This window comes from Mytilus trossulus, chromosome 2 (genome assembly GCF_036588685.1).
Source record: "Mytilus trossulus isolate FHL-02 chromosome 2, PNRI_Mtr1.1.1.hap1, whole genome shotgun sequence".
NCBI classification, from domain to species: Eukaryota; Metazoa; Mollusca; class Bivalvia; order Mytilida; family Mytilidae; genus Mytilus; species Mytilus trossulus.
This window is the reverse complement of record NC_086374.1, coordinates 56,290,716-56,315,774: the sequence shown is the minus strand read 5'-3', so window position 1 is coordinate 56,315,774 and position 25,059 is coordinate 56,290,716.

Below are 25,059 nucleotides of genomic sequence, written 5' to 3'. Positions count from 1 at the left end.
GATAAAGACCAGAATCTTTTGAGTTTGAGGTCCTTGATCATAGAAAAAGAAAATGAGGTAAAGTTCAGAGTTCAAGTGGTCTTTTAATTTTGATTTTGGCTTTTTAACGCTACTGCTCAGATATCATTTAGGAATATCGACAACATACATTGTATGTTGACTAATCTGTTAGTTGTGACATGTCGCAATATGTATATATTTATATATCTCTTTACCGTTCCTATGACCCGAATTCGGGTCATAAGCACTTTTTTGCGTAAAATTTAGATTAAAACCTTAAGTTCTCTGTCATTTGACTATCAACAGATTTCACCAAGGGCTTACATGAAACCTGTGAGTTTCAGCTACACATTAAAACGCCAGTTGTGTATTTTGGCGTTGATCTTTATGGTAAAATAAAGCAATTAAACTATCGTCGTTTTTTTTAAAATCTGCTAAAATTTTGTAGAAAAAACTTTAGGGTTGTGTAAATCTTGAATTATTGAAACATTGTGTTTGGTTTCTATAAACTGCAAAAATCGGTTCTTAATGGATTGTTTTCTTTCAGTTATGTTTTGAGCTTTATAAAATGAAGGTTCAATAAGTTTTCTTATCATTAGTTTCTACGAAAAACGGATACAAACAGTTAACATTGTCAATATATCAGTAACTTTCAGCAACTATTTCTTAGAATTTCTGCCAATACCACTTAAAACGTGCATATTGTTGTTCCAGAGGCCAAATAGTATAAATAAAATGCATTTCTTACTACTTGTGTTACTTGGTTTTGACATTAAATCATAAGTACCCCCCCCCCCCTTTCCACCCTCTTCCCTATTCTCCCCGGGTTCACACACCATTCCACATTGTGTGTTGTTTTAAAAATGTAAAAAAAATGCAGTTTTGACGTCTTTCTTAGTATCTTATTATAATCTAATATTTGTATGTTAATGGTCAACTTATAAATAAATATTATAAATAACATTGAAAATAAGTATGAATTTAATCGAATTTAGCTGTCTGCCTCCGTAGCTGAGGGGATGCATCTAAGGCTAGTAATTAAGCGATCTGAGTTCGCATCCCGCAATGGTGAATGTACAGTTAAAAAAAAAACAACTCAAATATTAAATATCTTGACTGTAATTTAATTCTAATTTCAAATTAAAAATGCTTTTTTCCTTGTGACAAAGTAAATTGTCTGTTTTTTTAGCTACAGTCGTTTATAGAATAATAGAGACATACAGTGGAGATCACTTCTAACCTCTCATTAGAACTGTCAGAATAATCTGTCATAGAACTGTTCTAACCTGTCCTAGAACAGTTCTAGCTAGAACTGTTCTACCCTAGAACTGTTCTAGGTAGAACTGTCAGGATCAGTTCTAGGTAGAACTGACTAAATCAGTTCTAGGTAGAACTGTCAGGATCAGTTCTAGGGTAGAACTGTCTAAAACTGTTCTAGGTAGAACTGTCCAAATCAGTTCTAACCGTAGAACTGTCAGCAGAACTGACTAAATTAGTCAGGACTGTAGAACAGTTCTAAATGACGTCACTACAGTAAGGGCACTTTAGAATTTAGAAGAAATAAATCACTTCCAATTACTTTGCTATTTAATATTGATGTTTAATTTCGCTGTACCCTTGCAGTCAATCAAGGGGTGCGTCTACATTGGCGGAATCTCGAGAACATACATACATACAATAGCAGATTTTCTATATTTTTTACTAATCAAACGTTACATGTACAAACATCGAAGTGAATTGAAGGTTATCCAACTCATCGGAGAAACATTTTTATAAGATTGCATAGAAAACATCATTTTTTACGTTTCTTCGTTCCCCGTCTTTGACAGTCTCTAAAATAAAACTCGGCATTTGATTCATGGAAGTTTAATCTTAAATTACCTTGTTTACCTTGGATTTTCATTCATGATTTAAGATTCTGTACAGTGGATGAATTATGGGATATTTTAACGAAAAAAGTGTTGTTAAACGTAAAAAAACTATGTCATGTATGTAGACTACATTTGCATTATCTTGTAAATAATCTGGGAGTGTGGAAGTTGGAACGTCAGAAAAATATACTCAATGTGAACATGAATGAAACATTTGCCACTGGACTTTAGGCTACAAAAAAAACCAATCATTTTCCTCCTTCAAATTATTCCAAGAAGAGAACTTCTCATACATTTACTTTTCATTTTAAAATAAAGTATATGAATCAGTCACGTACATGGAGTGTTGGATGATGCCGTTAAATAGTTTTGTTTAAAAAAAACCCATCATGAACTACACTGACTTAAAAAGTCACTTTTGTGACGATTCATTATTTAATAATTTAATTTTGGATGTAACGGGTCTCTGTTTGGCTGACGTTATTTTGTTATCAGCCCATAGATAAAAGTTAGTCATGTGACCGTATCGTCATCAACGTTTTTTCATGGTTTGCCAAGGTTTAAATTGGAATTTAGAATTAAATTATAAGAAATGACTAATATTTTTTTCTGTCTATTTGAAATAACATAAAAAAATGTGGTGCATGCACACTGTTAAAAAAACCTGCTACCCGCGTTATTCAGTGTAGACCGAATTTTTTATGTTATTTCTTCATAGACAGAAAAAATATTACAGTCATTTCTTTATAAATAATAATATTATCGATACAGAGAGGAAATAAGGGCGCGCTAAATCGATTTTGAAATTTGGTATTGTCTTTATCATGCAGTATCTATCCTGACATAGAAATATTATTGGTTTACAATGAGGCCATACATTCCATACATGTATATATTTACATGATAAAGTATATATGTTCAGTTTTGGTTGATGCGGTAAAATAATGTTGTTATTAAAACAACTCAGTCTGAAACTACTGAAATTTGTTAGCAATTCAATATTTTCAATCTCAATTGATGAAATTTTTTGTTTGTGGTCTTTAATTTCCAATATTGCAGTTATTTATATACTACAGTCCATCTTGACCTAAAATTATAACTGAAGTACTGTGCAGCTATATAGACTTGCATAAAAAAAAGCAGATATAGTCAGTTTTAGTTGATGCGGTCAGTAGATTTTATTACACAACTCAGTCTAAAGTATGAAAACTACTGATATTTGTTTACGATTAAATACTTTGAATAAAAAGAGGACATGCTGGCACTATAAATTCATGCAAACAAAGTTTTGAGGTCATTGTTTTCCAATATTGCTGTAACTTGTATATTCCAGTCCCTCTTGACCTAAAATTATATCTGAATTACTGTGCAGCTATATAGATTTGCAGAAAAAAAGAGCAAATAAGGTCAGTTTAGATTGATTTGGTCAAAAGATTTTATTACATGACTCAGTCTGAAGTATGAAAACTACTGATATTTGTTTACGATTCAATACTTTGAATAAAAAGAGGACATGCTGGCACTTTAAATTCATGCGAACAAAGTTTTGAGGTCATTGTTTTCCAATATTGCTGTAACTTGTATATTACAGTCCCTCTTGACCTAAAATTATAACTGAATTACTGTGCAGCTATATAGCTTTGCAGAAAGAAAGAGCAAATAAGGTCAGTTTATATATAAAAAAGAAGATTTGGTATGATTGCCAATGAGACAACTATCCACAAAAGACCAAAATGACACAAACATCAACAACTATAGGTCACTGTACGGCCTTCAACAATGAGCAGAGCCCATACCGCATAGTCAGCTTAGATTGATGCGGTCAAAAGATTTTATAACCTGACTCAGTCTGAAGTATGAAAACTACTGATATTTGTTAACGATTCAATACGTTGAATAAAAAGAGGACATGCTGGCACTTTAAATTCATGCGAACAAAATTTTGAGGTCATTGTTTTCCAATATTGCTTTAACTTGTACATGTATATTACAGTCCCTCTTGACCTAAAATTATAACTGAATTATACGTCTTATGAATATAATTACTGTGCAGCTATATAGATTTGCAGGAAGAAAAACAAATAAGGTCAGTTTAGATTGATGTGGTCAAAAGATTTTATTACACAACTCAGTCTGAAGTATGAAAACTACTGATATTTGTTTAAGATTCAATACTTTGAATAAAAAGAGGACATGCTGGCACTTTAAATTTATGCGAACAAAGTTTTGAAGTCATTTTTTTTCCAATATTGCTGTAACTTGTATATTACAGTCCCTCTTGACCTAAAATTATAACTGAATTACTGTGCAGCTATATAGATTTGCAGATAGAAAGAGCAAATAAGGTCAGTTTAGATTGATGCGGTCAAAAGATTTTTGTATAACAGGTCCATCCGAGGTAAGAAAACTACTCGTAAACAGATATCACATTTGTATAAGATTCAATATTTTAAATTAAAAGAGGACATGCTAGTATTATAAATTGATTGCAAATAAAATTTTGAAATCATTAATGTTTGCCAATATAATTGGTATCCTTGCCTAAAAATAAAATGGATTCCTGCAGTGTGCAGCTAAAAGTATATAGTTTTATATGAAGAAATCAAATATGGTCAGTTTACGTTTATAGCGGATCGATGGCAGATCCAGAGGGGGTGACCCCTTTTTTGGACGATCAATGCATTTGAATGAGGACATATAGTTGGACCCCCCTTTTTTTCCTCGGTTGGGACCCCCAACCCCCACCCCTTTTTTTCCTCGGTTGGGACCCCCAACCCCCACCCCCTTTAAAAACTGTTGGATCCGCCGGAACAACGTATTACATTATAGATGGTCAGATAATTTTGTTATTTAAAACGAGCCATCCTGACTCCCGGAATGACAAATGTAAAACAATTGAAATAATAATGCCCCCTCCCCCATATTAACGGCCTAATTTATGTCCAAAAAATGAAAGAAAAACAAATAATTTATGTAATACATCAACAAAAGAAAATCACTGAATAACAGGCTCCTGACTTGGAACAGTCACATACATGCAGAATATGGCGGGGTTAAACATGTTCTCTTGCCGACGAAAAATTTGAAATAAAACCGACAAAATAGCAAAACTCTTTATAATATTAATCGCTATTTTGTCGAAGCCTTTTATTAGTCAAAGATTTCTTAAAAATTATAAATCAATTTTAGCAGTAGGATTTATAAATCAATTCTAGCCGTAGAATTTATAAATCAATTCTAGCCGTAGAATTTATAAATCAATTCTAGCCGTAGAATTTATAAATCAATTCTAGCCGTAGAATTTGTTATCAATTCTAACCGCAGAACTGTTCTAGAAGTAGAACTGTCAGGATCAGTTCTAGGGTAGAACTGTCAGGATCAGTTCTAGGTAGAACTGTCCAAATCAGTTCTAGCTAGAACTGACCAAGTCAGTTTCTAGCTAGAACAGTTCTAACCTAGAACTGACTAAAAGGTGTCAGGCTGACAGTTCTACGTACTGTTCTAGAACAGTTCTCCTGACAGATTCTGACAGATTTAATGAGAGGTTAGAACTGATCTCCACTGTACATATTAATCATAATCTATTACAAATCGGTAACTAAGGGATGCTGAGGCTCCCAGATTTTTGGTTTTCTGCCCTTTAAATGATTGTTGGGATAAAAGTGTGGATGCACTTCAGTTGCACAGTTGAGCTACGTTTTTTACCCCAAAAGCTCGAAAATAGCAATTTTGACCCAAATCACCACATAGCATGTTTGGCTATAAAAATTGCTGTTTCTCACATAAATAGACCATTGAGGGTTCTTTTTCGTGGAGATGTTATTCCTTACATTGTATTTGAATGCTCTGTTGCTACTATTTCCATAAATAAACTACAAAAAAATACATTTTGAATCGAAATTTTACAATTTTCCGATTTTTTTGTTGTTGTCACGTGACATTGGACTGATTATCACGTGATCAAACATGACAAAAAAAAAATTACAAACCTTTCATTAATAATACTGAAAAACTGTTTTCTATAAAAAGTCTTAGTTGATAAGTCTACTAACAGTAACAAGAAATTATGAATGATTGAAATTTGATCGTTCCTCTGCGGCAAAAATAGTGCAAGTTTTGCCGAATGGTAAAGAGTTAAACAATGAGACTTGTCTCCACCTCTAATGTTTAGAATCATCTGAACGCATCAACCACATATAGTAGAGACTTCTTTTTTGTTTAAGTCCTCTGTTTTATGACCTTACAGTTTAGGACAAGATCAAAATATAAATCGACGTTCTAGATCTTCACGTTTGCTATATATTCTTATTCATACTTAATAAAGCCAATGGGTCTTTTCGATTATTTGGTAGACTTTTGACCTTCAGCCGGAAGTCACCTTATGTAAACATGAAGTAGCCATTTGTAGCACAGATTTCCTGTTAAAGTACCAATAAGCAAACTGTATTTTGTTTGTGAAATGACCTTTCAGATGATACAGGAAATGAAATTCCCTAAACTGGAAGCACCAATTTATTATTTATTTCATGCAAAAGTATATGAAACCATATAGTTTTGGAATCAGCGTAAAGTTAGCTTTTATTAAATACTGAAAGTGACTTTGATTCGACCTGCTGTGGCTCTCTTTAATAGATAAATGCCTTGAACATTATATTTTGGGACTCAATGTGAAAAGAGCTATCATCAACCACTCACTTACTTGTTATATTAAAAAAAAAAAAGTATCTAAAGAAATGCAAAACTTCTGATCTACTTATGGTACAAATCCAACATTATTGCAATCTCTAAATCATCTTGTCATCTTGTCAGTTAGTGAGTAATTCAAAAGTCAACTAATTATCTTACTGCGGTTTGAAACAAAAAAACGCCATGCTATTCATATAGGGATGTGATCGTTACTCATCGATCATATGTATGATTTTTATTTAGAGATAACAAAATTTAATTCGTAATGGGGTTAAGGAACGGTGGTCAATGTTCGAATTTGGCCTTGATTGGAGCGAAACTGATAAATCGTTATGAAGGCAAACAGTGCGTCTGGCGTTGTCACAAAATTAACGTCTGGTGAGATTTCTTTTGTACATGTATGTAAAATATTTTACGTATCCGATTTACAACACTTGCAAATCCCATTTTGACGATACACAGTATTACATGTATAAAAATCAACCCATTTTATTCGTTTGAACAGCTAGGAAAAATAAGCTACTAGATATACAACATATATCTGGTTGTTCAGTAGTTCAACCTTTTAGTTTTTCACCTTATTGTCCCGTTTTATAAATTTCTAGGAGCATGACATAAGTGTGGTCATGCCCTCTTAAATACATGATCGCTTCCGATACTGAACATCTTAAACACAATCTTCGATCGCGTAAAGTTAGCGGCTTCTACAACGAATCCTTTACTCGAAAAGTTTTTTTCTCAATTACCGTGTGGTAAAGACTGGAATATGCTTTTTAAAGTTATTGATACAAAAATGCCTTTTTAAGTACGAAGTCGTTTTGGACTTACTATGAAGTTTAGTTGTAGACGTCCTTTCTAAATTTTGTAACAGAAAGACCAACTAGAATAATTAACTTACAGTTTATCAAATTCTTCACATTTTGCACAATTTAAAGGTCCTTTTGCATTGATGCAGTATTAATTTCGAATAGAATGATAAAATCTCCATCTGTTTAGTTTATTTGCTGCAAAGGGAGAAATTTGATTGGTTAACTTCCAATGATGGTTATTTTCTTATATGCAATGAAATGTTATGTGAAACTTTTTCTATAGAAGTGGACAGGATAAAACGTTACTCATGCCAAGTATTTCTTTATTTGAAACAAAGATAAATTCTGCACAACTTTTTGAAAAGTGCAAATTTAACAAAGACTAATAGGGGAAAATCAATGGTAGGATTACACCTAATATGGGAAGCTGTACATGTACCTATGGCCTGGTGAGTAATTTCATGTGTTAAAATTTCTTGCTATTTAAGTGAAATAATACAAACACTGAAACATTCTGAGTGGATTGAGTCTCCAAAACACATTTTATGAGAAAATTGTCTTGAAATAGGACTGTACCATGAATATTCAGTTGACAGAACTAGCCATACTAAGTGCATATATTTATTTTTTTGGAGGGGTGGGCTTTTTCTCCTTATTTCTTATATTTTGCTATGATATAACATTTCCCTAGGTAATACTTAAAAAAATATATAGTTTTAAGTAGATGAAATTATTTTTATTGTTATAACGACAAGTTATTCACTAAAAGAGAAGCCTTTTATGTCCCTCTTTGGAACGTGGCGTAAATTTAATTTTTACGTAAGGACTTATTGAAACCTCCTTGGAGACAGTAAACTTTTATATGGATTGTTCATTCTGCTTAAATGCTTCAATTGCTCATTTCTTATAATATTTCTACCATAAATGAGTGAAAGTTATCCCAATATTTTTATTTATTGGCCTGAAAAGTTGACATTTTGAGGAAATGAGAGGTATAAATTGACCCAAAGAGACCTTAGAAAGAAGACAAAGAGGTTTATTAGTGGTATTTTATCTTCCTAAAATCATGTTATGTATCATTCTCAACTGTTTGTACAAAATGTAGGCAGATAAGATAGATACTTGATCATTTATTGTCCCACACTCTATTCTATTTTGATGCGGCTTGGTTTGGATTTGTCGAATAAATTTTGCTCGAATCGCTGTAGATGTCGTCTTTCAATATACTAGATTTTTCTCAAACTATTGAATTGATTATGACAAAACTTGACAGAAATGCTTGAAATAACCAGTATTACAAATTCAGTTTATTGAACAAAAAGGTCTTCTTTAGGTGTAATACCACCAAATCATGGTACGTCACATCCTGTTGCATACGAAAGTAGTTCTAAAAAAATATTCCCTTGAATTTGACCATTGTAGGTAATTAATCCTACATTTTATTGCAGTAAAACTATTTCTGTGTCATAAACATATGTCTTGGGTATTTCAAAACACCATTATTTTTTATTTTTGATTTCTATAGAAAATTTTGTAATCTTGAGGTTACATGGTGACTAAATCTTGTACACAGATAGAATAAGGGGAGAAATTTGATTGGTTAACTTCCAATGATGGTTATTTTCTTATATGCAATGCAATGTTATGTGAAACTTTTTCTATAGAACTGGACAGGATAAAACTTTACTCATGCCAAGTATTTCTTTACTTGAAACAAAGATAAATTCTGCACAATTTAACAAAGACTAATAGGGGAAAATCAATGGTTGTATTACACCTTAAGATGATCACATATAAATGTAGAAAATGTAAATAAACAAACTCCTGAAGAGTGTATGACCAGTCTTTACCTGTTAAACATAGAAATGGTTTTTGTGACACTTTTAAAGTTCTAAATCAATTACTAATAATTAAAGTTTTTGTGTATGATCCTCAATCAAATATTAGAATGCCAACGTATTTTGCAGTTCTTCCTGCTTCACGAAATATGTACACAGTGGACACCTCCTAGCTGAGGAGTTCCTGTGTTGTCATTGGTCAGAATATTAGTCGGGGTGTGCGTGACTTCTATATATCGCTAGATTGTGTGACTCTGAAAACACAAATTCTAGCTAAATCTCCCATGGGTAAGAAGTAGCAGGCCAGACCTGAACCCTTTGCTAGCGAAGATTTAATATAAAAAATAGTCATCTCTTGATTATGAAACCATTATATATAACTCTAGTAGATCAGAAGATGTTCTTCAATAAAAGTTTCATATATTGCACATCAGTATTACAAGTAGATCGATTCCAAACACATTCAAGATGACAATATTTCATAGTTAAAAGCCTGATTTTCAATCTTTAGCAAGAAGTTAATCTTTTAGAATCTGTTTGTGCTAAAAAGGAAAAGTTTCATATACATGTGACACGTCAGTTTTACAGAGATGACAATATTTAAGAATTGTAGCTTATTTGTAGTTTTTCATTCGAGCAAAGCGTTGAGTCTTTTGTAGACGAAAAGCGCTTCTGCCGTATACCCACATATCAATCCTGGTATCTATGACGAGTCTTAAGATTATTCAATATTTGAGAATATTTTTCAAATGCAGAAAGAGAGACGAAAGATACGAAGGGACATTCACTTGTAAACTGAAGACAAACTGGCAATGCATTGCCATTATGTTTTCTTGGGAGGGAGGAACATACTTTGTAAATCCACCTTTGATGTTTTGTGTATTCATTTTGTCTTTTATGTTTGTTTATCCCAGACAATTCAGAAAGGTCAGTTAATAAATCATTTGTACGTATATACAGGCAAAAGCAAAACAAAAATAAATGAATTTATTTCAGTCGATCTTTAAGAAAAGCATTATCAACTTTTGTGACTTACCAACGTCAATACTGTTGGTTTTCTTTTTTACTACTGTGAAGCTGCATCTACAAATATACGATTGAAATTATTACACTCAATCAATAATCCAAACTGCAAATATGAATATCAAGTTGTAAACAAACATAGGTAAAAAATAAAATAACAAAAATACCGAACACAGGGGAAATTCTAAATTTAAAAGTCACTAAGCAAAAGGCAATGGCAAAAGCTAAAACACCTCAAACGAATTGATAACAATTGTCATATTCCTGACTTGGATTAGTAGATTGTAAAAGTAGCCTTATCATAAAGAATTATAACGAGTAACATAAACCATAACATGTCTTTTAATGCACCTACCTATTAAACATATGGCTTATAATATACTATTCGAAAGCATATCATCAGTTCTTTTTTTTTGGTGGTCGTCTAATATTCGTACGGTACAATTTCCATTAAATCACAAAAAAGGGCAAGGCGGAACAATTTTGAATTTTACATCAAGACAGCATTTTTGCATATTATGTTATTTGGGCTATGAACAAAATATATGCAAGGGAATATGAAACACCGTTAGAATGAATGTTACTCGTCACTGCTCAAACATATTTTAAAAATCAAGCATGTATTTTTGATATTTTTCATTTACAGAATTTCTAATTAAAACGATTTAATTAGTGAAAACCATAATATTTGACTGTCGTATTGATTCAATTGTTAATCCCCATAAAACCAAATAACATTTGTAGCGACACTGTGAGAAACACTCTTCCGTCTTTTCTTTTTCATTTGTTTATAAATTTATGATTGCTATTTGAAGAAATAATGGACTTAACATATAAATATAAGGATCGCCCAAAAAAATGAATACGTTAATAAAAAAAAAGAACTCACCAAGGAATTTGCTTTTGTTCCGGCTGCTAAGGCTGCTTAAAATATAAAAAAATGTCGTAATTTTTACACTTTGCCTCAAAACATTATTAAGAAAAATTTTACGCACCTTTTTAAAGGGGCATTTAAAAGTCAGAATGCGAATATTTATGTTCGAACTTTCTTTAGTAAGAACACCCAAAAGAACAGCAAAAACATCGTTCAAACCTATGATTGCGTTGGATAAAAACCGCACGTTTTATACGTGTGCATGTAAAACAAATTTTGTTGTAAGGGGGTCTAAATACAGCACAAACAACATGTTCCAAAAGACCAAAGAAATGAAAAAGTATATTTTAATGAAACGCATTAGACTAAGAGGTCGAATAACTGATGTTCTTAAATACTGCTGAATGACATTGACAAATTTCTAAATAAGTTGATCCCAAGATATTGCAAAATGAATTTTTATATAGATTTGATAACAATCAGAAAACAACAAACTTGCGGCAAAGATGGTTAACCGCAAACATGAGGTGCTAATTTTTCTTTACACCATATCCGGATTTCGACAATTAATGTCCCTTCAGTGATGTTATGGATCAAGACAGTATTTGGAAGGCCATATGATTTACCTCAATTATATAAACCGAAGGGAAAAAATAATAAAATAATAAAATCCTAAACGAAATAGATATAAACAAGTGTTAATTGAAAACAACGTTCAATCCTATGATTGCGTTGGATAAAACCCACAATTTTTATACGTGCGCATGTAAAACAAATTTCGTTTTAGAGGGGTCTAAATACAGCAGAAACAATATTTTCAAAAAAACAAAAAAAGTGAAAGACTATATTATTTAAAGTGCCTAGAAAAATCAACCTAACGACGTTAGAGTAGATCTGATTCGTGATTTACTCCCCTTACGGGCTTGCATCTGTACTTTTTTTATTTCTAACTTCTTAGACAACACCGCCTAGTATCGCACATACACCTTACCCTCTCATCTAACAACAGTTTATACAAAATAAGCTTGCGAATTAAACAAGGATATCTAATAAAATACACGAAGTATTCTTTTTAGTGTACAGAATCAAAGATCATCTATTCATCTGTCGGTGCCTGAAGCCAACCAGGTAAAATCAGAGGCTGTAATTTTACCCGGTTAAAATTCCAAATTGACGACAGTTCAGAAGTTACAACAACTGCGTGGAAATACATTCCCAATAAACCGTATTGACCGATCTAAGCAGGTATAATATGTCAAATCTAACAACCATAGAGTAATAAAAACAGAGGCTGCGAATTCAAACATCCCAAATAAATAGCAGTTTGATAATGATATGAAAAATAATAGTAAATGTAGACTAAGTTTAAATAATAGAACGTGACTGCGTACTTGTACATTCCTACCAAATTATAAGAACCCTGTAATTTAAACTAGTATTATTTAATAAAAACACATTAAAACTGTAAATGTCATGAAAGGAAGCCGAGTTACTGGAAATAAAAGATGTCAGGAAAATGAGTGATGGTAGGGGAAATAAGTGACTCATTCTATGTTTTTTTCATACCCTCTGTGGAAAACGTCCTTAGCTTTCGTATCCAAAACGTTTCCTAGACCAGCTTGGGTGTGTACGTGGAGGTTGGGCATGCGTTCAGGCGTTTGTTGTTTGTTGAATGGCTGTTCTGTCTCGCCAACATACTTCATGCCGCACCAACACTGAAGAAGGTATACAACGTTCTTGGAATTGCAAGTTACATTACAAAATATAGTGTATACCTACCCAGTGGAGTGGCAATATATATATATATATTTGTAGGATCCTTTACTATAGATAATTTAGCTGATCTGTAACAATAACATCTTCATACCTTATATATCATGTATTGTAGTACGCCGCTAGATTATGACTGACGTGGAAAGGTAACACATGCCCACCGAAAGCTCTTTTATGAGAGCCCAGTTGGTCGTGTGGTCTAGCGGGACGGCTACAGTGCAGGCGATTTGGTGTCACGATATCACAGTAGCATGGGTTCGAATCCCGGCGAGGGAAGAACCAAAAATTTGCGAAAGCAAATTTACAGATCTAACATTGTTGGGTTGATGTTTAGACGAGTTGTATATACATTATGTACACAGCCATGTATCACCATCATTGATGGCGATCCGATGGATACATATGTTGTAGAGTTGTCACTGACTCAGACGTACTTATGAATATAATTATTTTCTGTGACTGTATATTACATTAATTTGTAGGATCCTTTACTCTAGATAATTTAGCTGATCTGTAACAATAACATCTTCATGCCTTATATATCATGTACTGTAGTACGCCGCTAGATTAAAACTGACGTGGAAAGGTAACACATGCCCACCGCAAGCTCTTCCATTTGCTTTTCTTTTTAAATCTTTGGATGTGCTTGTCCTCTTTATCACTCTCATATTCCGAATCATTCATTCCGGCTTCTTGTAAGTTTTATTTTTGTTGCCTATTAAAATGTTCTTTTAGGCGAAGACGTCTTACAAATTGATTCACATCTGTCTCCAGTTGTAGGTTGTTAATGTTTGCTGGTATAGGACAGAAGTTTAGACCTCTACCTAATAATTTTTCCTCGGAGTTGGTTAATTCAGTTGGCGACAGATTAACAACTGAATTATTCTCCGCGGGTCATATTATACAAAAGAAAGGAACTGCCCAATTACAAGACACCTTTTAAGAGCAGGACATGATTTTGAAAACATCACATTTCAAATCATTGAGAAAAATCAAAATTGGGATACACAAGGAAGACAAAAACCAGAGAGATTTTGAATGCACCAGTTACGAACTCTTGAACCTGATGGACTCAATGAGAGAGACGAACAAAGATTTCAAAGCAAATCAAACCCATAATTATCTTAAAATCATGCAAATTAATTTATAAAAATTCATACAAGTAATCGAACATCTATAAATGTGTTAAACTTTTATTCCAACTTCATGTAGTTGTAGCTACAAACATATTTTATGACCGAATTTAAAATATGTTACACTGTCCCTTAAATCTTGTATAGATTAAGCTACAAAAATATTTTGTTGTCATGCATCCGATTTCACCTTGAGAGATGCACACGCCTGATGAAGCTAATTTGTTTAGCGAAATATTGCGTATTTCTATTTAACATCTAATAGAACTTTTTAATGTATCAGTTAGTGTGTTTTAGCTATATTCTTAGACATTTATATATTGTCGTGTGGTCTAGCGGGACGGCTGCAGTGCAGGCGATTTGGTGTCACGATATCACAGTAGCATGGGTTCGAATCCCGGCGAGGGAAGAACCAAAAATTTGCGAAAGCAAATTTACAGATCTAACATTGTTGGGTTGATGTTTAGACGAGCTGTATATACATTATGTACACAGCCATGTATCACCATCATTGATGGCGATCCGATGGATACATCTGTTGTAGGGTTGTCACTGACTCAGACGTACTTATGAATATAATTATTTTCTGTGACTGTATCTTACATTAATTTGTAGGATCCTTTACTATAGATAATTTAGCTGATCTGTAACAATAACATCTTCATGCCTTATATATCATGTACTGTAGTACGCCGCTAGATTAAAACTGACGTGGAAAGGTAACATATGGCCACCGAAAGCTCTTTTTTTGAGAGCCCAGGTGGTCGTGTGGTCTAGCGGGACGGCTGCAGTGCAGGCGATTTGGTGTCACGATATCACAGTAGCATGGGTTCGAATCCCGGCGAGGGAAGAACCAAAAATTTGCGAAAGCAAATTTACAGATCTAACATTGTTGGGTTGATGTTTAGACGAGTTGTATATATATATGAGGACAAGCACATCCAAAGATTTAAAAAGAAAAGCAAATGGAAGAGCTTGCGGTGGGCATGTGTTACCTTTCCACGTCAGTTTTAATCTAGCGGCGTACTACAGTACATGATATATAAGGCATGAAGATGTTATTGTTACAGATCAGCTAAATTATCTATAGTAAAGGATCCTACAAATTAATGTAAGATACAGTCACAGAAAATAATTATATTCATAAGTACGTCTGAGTCAGTGACAACCCTACAACAGATGTATCCATCGGATCGCCATCAATGATGGTGATACATGGCTGTGTACATAATGTATATACAACTCGTATATGTATGTATATGTAAGTTATATTGTGATTTCATAAAACTTGTTTGAAAGACAGTTGGAGATAACTAGAAGCCAAGCTCATATTTTACCAAAAGAAACATAGATAAACACCATGACCAAATCAAAAGAATAGAACAGACAAACAGTTCTCAAAACACTACCCAAAAAACGTGAGTACAATACCGAAAACCGGTGATGATCGCAGTGGTTCAGTTAAGGTATTCAATATTCAAAATTATCAATTTTAAGTCATTATTGATAAAATAACAAACAATATTTATTATTATATAAGGATTTGGGATAACAAGGGGCGTCGTGTACATGTTTACTATATATATTTTGTATATTCCGTATTCCACTTTTATTAACCCCCTTTTAAATGTTGTAAATTGTTTTCTCATGATAGTGACAAACTTGGTATCAATTAAAAATGTCATTTAGGTGATATTTTGTTCATTATCAAAAACATCGTTTTATTTACCATTAAACTAACTTGTCATTCGCTGCAATTTGTGTATATATTTTTTTTTATCAAAATTACACTGTTTACATGTAATTCGTCATTTGATGTTACATGTATATTCCATAATTGTATAGCTTCTGAATAAAGTAGTATTTATTTGTGAATATATACACATGGAAAAAAGTATTGCAACATCAAATTGAAATTGAATTTAAAGAAACACTCTTTATTTTTTTGTGATATAATTTGGTAAAATAGAACTAGTTAAACATCATTTAAGTATCATCTGAGTTTAATTAATACATATCGATTCGATAAGTTCTTATCTGCACATGCAGCTACTGTATGAGTTGACGAACAGCAAAACAGATGTTTTTATCCTCATTGTTTTCAACACTTTAAATAACCAAGTTTATAAAGTTATGTGATTGGCACCTTGTAATGGGTCCTCGACAACTCTTAACTGCTACAAGATGGCAGATTATTAGCATGAGAGAAGCAGGGATGTGGCTGTAACAAATGCACGTATGGTTGGTCATCCCATTTCCAATATAAGACGTTTTGAGAATAAAAATCAGACAATAAACGATGTTAAAGACCTTCCTAGATAAAGAAGACCCCCTATACCATTTGCTAGGGAAAACCAAGCATAATGAAGGTTGGTCAGAAAGAAACCCATTGCATACAATACAATCATAAAAAGAGAGTGGTGGGTATACAGGAGCCTTTTAACAAGAACTGTTCGAGATCGACTCATCGTTACTGGTTATCGTGCGATAAGACCATTTCGGAGACCTTTGCTTACGAACAGACACACAGTTTTCCGTATCCAATGTAGTGCAGAGCTCGTCAAAGTTGAAAATTAGCATCGTGGAGGAAGATCCATTGTTTCAATTGAATTCGGTTCATCTTCCTTTGTCCAATCGTAGCCCGGATTTGAACCATATCGAGCATATATGGGACACTATTAGGCGGAAAGTGCGCAAAAGACACCCCAGTTCAAACACATCATGAAATAAACAATGCCCTTCATCAAAAATGGTTGCTGCTACCTTAGCAACAAATCAGTCGATCTATGGCAGGAATCAGAAAACGCTATGATGCGGTTATCCGATTGAACTGAGGCTGCGCATAAAGTACTTATTCTTTGGCGAATAACGATCACCCGTGATGTGAACAGTCATCTGAAGAATAATTTTGAAATGTCTGACATTGTAAAGTTCGACTACAGTAAAACTTGTGAAACGCTTTTTTTTGTACAACAAACACTTTATTTTGTTAATAACATGGTGGTTATATCAATTATTTTTTTTTCGTTTAAATGCCAATGTTATCATAAACTATGATTCAATAATATTATACAAATATTTTATTATATTCCATCCAAAAAAAGAGGCTGATTTTTCAAGTTTTAAAAAATCAAGGTGATGCAATACTTTTTTCCATGTGTATATTAAACAGTTTCATACGCAGATTCAGTCTTTTTTAAAGGGATGGTTCCATCCCCCGGAACAGCATAATATGTTGACATAATTGAAAAAGGGGACCAAACCACCAAAACACCCCTGGATCCGCCAATGAGTTTTAAACGACATAGCGATAGTTCATGTTCCTGAGGTACAATATAACTTGCACTACAAATAACTAATCATGTCGGTTTTAAAATATCTGAGTTAGGGGTTAAGTATAACAAACAATCTTTGATATAACGAATTGATATATCGAGATACCAGATACTATATCGAAATAGTAGAACTTAATCAGAGACAGCGGATTTTAGACGAGAGAGAACAGATCAATAATTATATGCCATGGATTGTGATACCGATGAAATTGATAATTCATGATGGATGAGAAAAAGGAGAAAGCGTATTCTCTAATTCTTCGTCAATTTATCCCTTTCTGCACCCATTGTATATAAAAAAAAATCAACGTGTGGTTCGTTTGATCTCAGAACTTCATTGGTTAAATTCCGAGTATGACGTCGAATGTTCTTGCTTTCCTCTGAAATTCCTAATGTGACGGTATGAAAAAAAAGGCGACAATGCCTGATGACGTCACATAGAAAGAACACATTTGTTTTGCAGATCATTCGAAAAGAAGGAATAAGTTTGCCTGCATAATGTTAGTTATAATAAGAGAAACAGATTCCACCACCAAATCTCGTGTAATACGATATCTATCCACTCTCGACAGTTAAATTTTAGATATTTAAAACGCTCGGCTAAGCCTCGCGTGAATAAATATCGTATTACACTAGATGCAGTGGTAGAATCTATATTAATCAACCTGAAATCGATCACGAATTGGGAATCCGAGATAATGGATAACTATATCGAAATTGCTAATAAGAAATCCAAGAAAAAGTATTAGTCATTCAAGATGACAAAATATTATACCGATATAACAGGTTAATTTTACACCGTCCTTAAGAAGTTAACAAAAATATAAAATCATATAATAAAAAAAAAGGGTAGAGGATCACAAAACTAACATCAGAAATAAATCTGCTGCGTTTAATTTAAATGCGTATTGTAAGTATGAAAAGTATTACAATTCAGTAACACGTCACAAATGAAAAAAAAAGGGCTTATAGTGTGACAAATAGGTATTTTACCCTGAGAAGACTTGTTACAAAGGGTTTTTCGGGGTGTGCAGCATAAAAAATAATAAACTGAATCTCACTAGTACCTTGAAAATTTAACTTTTCCTCAGAAAGCTTTTGTATACGTTGCTAAATAAATAAATGTTAAACAAATATAATAAAAAGAACGGGTCACCGTGACATTTTTCAAACTACAAGTTATGCAACATTGCCCAAATTTGTATATTAAATTGTTTTTGGCAATAAAAAGAAATCTATGAAATAGAATTTTGTAATAAAATATGAGAAGATACTAGGTTAAATAATATGCTTTAAGAACTAGTATTCTTGTAACTGCTTCTAGCGCCTAAACTGTGTTGTATTTTTGCAAAACCAGAAGGTGAAATTTGAAGACAACACGGAATGTCGTATACGATACCTAGGTCTATCAAATCATAAGACCACAAAGTGACTGGTGCAATCTGTCCAAACGCCTAAATTTTTGTCGGATATTAGTGATTGGATGAGTGCCAACATGCTAAAACTTATTAAATACAACATAGAATTAATTTTATTTGCACCAACTAATCAGTTGAAGCATCTTTCTGATTCAGTCTGACATTAAATAGAACTGTGTAAAGCGATGTTTCTTGTGAGAAAAATCTGGGAATGTCAATGTACTTTCAATTGATAAAACCGTCAGTATGTAACATCAATCCTATGGGGCACTTAGGCTTATGTTTACCAAATTCGGAAAATTGGTCGAATTCGATCTTGAATTTAAGTTAATGCCTGTAAAACATTAATGTACTGCCTAGTTACATCAAGCCTGGACTATGACTACGCATTGTTGTAAACCTTCATCGTTAATAAGTTACAGCGGGTCCAAAACACAGCGGCACGTTTGATTACCCGAAAAAGAACGCCATGGCCAAAATATATATACTACTTTTATTGCGCACAAAGCCCAGGATGGCACGGCTCCTGGCTACCTTAAAGATTTTATTACGCCACATAAAACCAGTAGATCCCTTATGTTGGAATACAGTATGCTATTGCATTCTCCGAATGACGTCCAAACGAGCTGCTACGACGAGAGACAATTTGACAAGGCCGTAATGACACTCTTGAACAGTTTGCCATCGTCCTTGTGGAGTCTACATTCTTAAGAAGTTTTCAACAAGCAACTCAATACCCACTTACTTCGAACTGCTTTTAAGGATTTCTTGTAGATGTAATATACTTTTAGTCGACTGCATTAGTTTAAGACTAATATTTAAGGGTACATGCATGTTTCACTTTTTGTTTCTTTTATTTCTTTTTATTTTTTTTTATTTATATCTATATGTTTGTTTGATTCGAGTTAGTTGGTTATTTTCTTATTGATGATTTATGTACTTTTTTGTGTTTTATTTATTTTCGAATGTGAAGCGCTTAGAGTAATTATAACATGTAAAAATTGAAAATATAACTATCATTCTAGTATAAAAAAAAATTACTATAATAATTATTTCCCTTTAAAATGTCCAAGTTGAACAACTTATTCTAAAATATAAATTTTTTGTTTTGTTTAGGATAATGCAAAAAATCAAATATTTTACTTAACACAAACTAGCAGTCTTAATATACAGAAATTGCAAATCTGTTTCAATATTTGAAGATTTAAGCAAATAACTACAATTTTATACACATTATTCACTTAAATTGTACAATTCAAGATGGCGGTATACAATGAATCTACCTTAATATGTCTTTACAGAGGATGTCTACTGAATTATAATTAGTCATACAATACATCACGCGATACTTTTTGTGGTTTTATTGTGTCATTTTTTACCTATAGTTTTACTAAGGTGAAACATGACAAAGGGTTTCTAAGGCAACAAAGTTCCGTATATATTTAGACGTTGATACAAAATCATATTGTTGATGCACATTTTCTTTTAATTGTATTGAAGTCTTTATTTCTTTAAAGTTTGAACCATTTATAACCTTAACTTACCATTTTCCTAAATTTTTACCACTTTTTAACACTATAATCATGATAATGTCCTTTCAATACAGATGCCTCTGTGGCCGAGTGGTCTAAGTAGTAACTGCTGTTATCACAAGCCAGTCAACACTGAGGTTGTGAGTTCAAAACCCCTTTGTAGGGGTGAACTCGACTCCAATCTTAATATACAAGGATTGTCAGTTTTCCTATCGAAGGTCGGTGTTTTTTCGGCCACTCAAGCTTTCAAACAACAAAAACTGACCGCCACGAGATAGCCAAAAACCGGTGCTCAAAAGTGGCGTTAAAGCACAAACAAAAATCACAACAAAATCAAAGCATTCCTATACATTTGTTCTCTTTCGGACAGACGATTAAAAATCAATCTATTCAACTAGTTCGGTAGATTCGTAAAACAGTGTCTTCTTTTGGTTTCAGAGGCAGTTGCAAGGCTTTGTGTATTATATATACGTAAAATATACGTAATATTGATCTTAATTCATTCTTTTTTATAAGGAAATTGTGTATTAATAAATTTGACCAAGTTTTAACAGTTAAATAAATTCGCTTCGTTGTGTATTTCAATTAATAAATTATAACTATGTTGTCTTTAACACTTTGTGCTTCAAAATTTAATACATAAATGCAACTTCTAAAGGCACCCCTGATTTACAATTGAATCAGAAAAGTTTTTTCCCAGTAATTAACAAAGGGAATTTAAAGGTAAAATATTTCTTCTAGGTGTAAATAACACCAAACTACACGCTCTTATATTATCATGACAATGTCTTTTGTTATTCGACATGTTAAAGTACTTTAAATCGTTGAATAACATGTACTTTTATTAATTTTAAGTTGTTTTTCTCAATTGATTATCATGTCCCAGGTCTGTGAGGATGACGATGACGACGACAACGACGACGAGGAGGAGGAGGAGGTAATGTAAATGTTATTAAGAAGTATTTCCAAAAGCAGACATTTGATTGTTTTAACCTTAATGAAACTATATGTAAGAATATGGTCAATGACAAACTAACAGAATTTCATTAGAGCTGAACAAAGAAAGATATAAAAATATTTTTTTATGATTTGCATATTAGGGAATACGTTGACATGATTGGTAGAGAGAACTTCCGGTAGTTGATATTGACGTTGGTTATTTTTTGATAGACGACATTAACCGAATTTCTTTCGTAACTAATGTAAAGAAGATGACGGCGACAACCACACCAAGGTAACAAATATAAGATGGTTAGAAAGTCCTTGGAAACGTCCTGTTACTCTTACAATTAAATTAGGATTGAAAACGGGAAATGTATCAAATAGACGATCAGAACAACGAGCAGAAAACAGCAAAATGTCATCAGTGGGTCACCCACAAAACGAGAAAATATCGCACCCGGACGTGAGCTACAGCTGGTGTCTAACTGGGTTGGTAACCAACTTTGTGGGGGCCGCAACACTTTTAAGTGATAACTTCGATATCACATTTGGAATCCTTTGTTGAAAAGTTTAATATCCCTAACAGATTGGCTGTCAGATAATGTAACGTCTTTAAATAATGGTGATGATATCATAACGGGTATTAGTCAGGATGCGTTATCACTTGAAATTAGGTATAAGAACTCCAATGCATGTTGCCAATTATAAGCGCTTTGGGAATAATTTTGGTAGGTATACGTATTTTAACGATTAGAACAAATCACTGTTGATAAACGTCTTGATTTTGAGTCAATTTTATACCGTTTTGTCAGTCGAGCATTGTAAAAAATGTTTTTTGGAAATTTTAGTAATGTTTAAAGAAATCTGCCCCTATAAAAACAATTTAACAGACCAACTGCCTTGAAAAATCTGAAGTTGGATCAAATAGATGAAACTGTTTAAGACTTTAAGTATTTTTTCTAACAAAAGTGTAGAAAAAATTATTTATTTTTTTAAGAAAGAGAGGAATTGTTATATCCCAGGGATAACTTAGCTGTAAATTTTTACAACATAGCGTGCAATATGGAATCATGAGAATAAACTTGTTTGACAATACAACAAACTTATATCTTATAATTAAAGGCAATATTATACTCTGTCAATTTACTATATCACTAAGGTGAATTTATATACTATAAAGACAGTTTGATACAACATGGAGCTACCTTTTCATACTATTCTTTCATTTCACTTTGTTATGATGATAATAGTTCAAACTATGAAGACGTCAAGTAATAACAATGACCTACATTTTCATACTGATTTGTCAGTTAACTAAACTATTATTTGTAAATTGATATTGCTGTGTCATAAAGACTTTTTATACTACAAAGACATCTTAATATAACATTAAGCAACTTTTTCATACTAGTTTGTCACCTCAGTACAACAACTCGATATAACATGCAACAATTTTGTCATAAATTTATGTCATATAACTATCTTATAGAGACTATTTTAATATCAAGCTAACAATTTTTATATCAGGAGGTGTCATCTATATAACATTTGATTACACTATAAGACAATTCCATCATATCATAATTCCGTTTCACAGGGTTTCCCCTGGGTCAATTATTTTATTCGCCACCTCTTTCGCCAAAACAATATATTTTTCGCCACTTTATTATTTTTTTCGCCAAATAACACAAACATATTTTCTTTTAAAATTTTCCTTTTTTCCCAGCCCCCCCCCCCCTTTCCCTTAATAAGAAGTGGGTTTTTTTACAACAAAACGAAGCATCTTATCACTTGAAATTGATCCCTCGTGTAAAATGTATTCATTACATTGAAGGGTTACTCGCATGCCAACCTTTTGAATAGATTTCTCCATAGCGACAGTTTTCTTTTCTAGACTATCGTAAATGCTTGAAACACGGGTGTCACTGAAACGACTTTGAAGTGCCGACTCTAATCGATGATCTATATGAAAGTTAAATGATAAAGTTTTAAATCAGAGACCTTTCTTGCTACTGTACATTTTTCGTCATAACAACAATTTTCATTTCTGAACTATCATTAAAAGAAGGAGAGGAAGCGTAAAATATTTTCATCAAACACGTGCGTCGCAAAGTGGTTAATAAATCCCTTTGTGACATGTGACAGAAGCCATTTAACCATATCATTTTGTCATATTATCATACAATCAACACCTTTATTAATTAGTCCTTTGATGTCGATAGCTATGAATGCGATCAGCTGATTATTGATTTTCTGTCAAAATCTTAACGAGTTCAAGGTGAATTCCGAGTAGTGTCTGATCGGTAAAGTCAGAGAAACCCCAAAAAAAGTGAATAAACAAGATGGCTGAATATAAATCGTTATATTAAATTTCTTTCGCCAAATTCTTTCGCCAATGACGAATTTTAATCGCCACAATTATTATTTTTTCGCAAATTGCGATAATGGCGACCGCCAGCGGAAACCCTGCTTGTTGAATGTCTGGAAGTACCTATCAGCCACGTTTGCCTATCCTCCAGGACCCAACACATCGTGTTTCTGCAGTACAGAATAGGACAAACTCTATAATATTCCGTGGCTCATATGAAGGGTGGGTGCTTCATCAGGGGTCCTGACCCAATTCTTCATATTGTACTAAGCTTTGACTACCGATCTAGTCAGTATTTCTTTTAAGTTCCGATGTCTACTATACGCCACCATTGGTGGTTTTGGAAATAGCTCCCTACATTTCGCATTGCGAGCTAGTTTTTTATAATGTTTTCGTAAAGCTTTATTTATATTTCCTAACGAGAAGTGATATTTAGTTACAAATACTAGTGGTATCTGCTTGTCAGATTCTTGTTTAAAGCGGAGTAACTCTGGTCGTTCGATATTGAGAGCCGATTCACAGTTACGACGTGTTTCAAGGTCCTTATATCCCCTTTGCTTAAGATGGCCTTTGAATTTACAGAGAGTATCTTTCAAATTTTGCGTGTTGCTGTTGTTTCGGTGGTGGCGAATAGCTTCCCCTTTTATAAATCCGGAGAAGACTGTTGGGTTGTGCATAGACGTCCTATCTAAATATTGAAACGTATTAGTAGGTTTGATGTAGCTCTTGATATCAAGGATACCGGTGTTCCTGAATCTTAACCCTTTATATACGACTGTGTCGAGAAAGATTATTTCTTCGTTTGAAATTTCAAACGTAAACTTTAATAAAGGGTGATGATCATTTGCTATTTTAAAAAACTCCTCAACTTCTTCTTGTGATGAATGTGCTATTATAAACGCATCATCTCTATACCTTCCGTAAAATAAGATCTTATTTTTATACTTATATTTTTCAATAATTTCATTGATAATTTCGAATGCTCTTATATCACAAATTTCTGGGCTGCATTTACTTCCCATACTAGCGCCTATTTTCTGTACAAAGTATCGGTCATTAAATTCAAAATAATTATTTTTCAACACTGTGGCTACTAACAATTTAATTGTTTCACAGCTAGGTAATTTGATCGGATAATCATCTTTTACTGCACTGTTATAAGCCCGTCCAACAGAATGAATGAGTTCATTGAACTCCATGTTTGTATACATGCTGGTGCAGTCAAAAGAAACCAAGAGGCAATCCTGATCAGGCCTTAAATTTTCTATTTTATTTATGAAATCCCCACTATCTCTAATGTAACTGTTCTGTCTTTTAACTATAGGTATTAAAAAGTAATCAATAAATTTGCTAACCCTTTCGGTGACAGAGTTACATTGAGAAATAATCGGTCTGCATGGGGGTAATTCATTAACTGTCATCGTTTGTTTTTTTATCCCTTGAATAACAAGTTCACT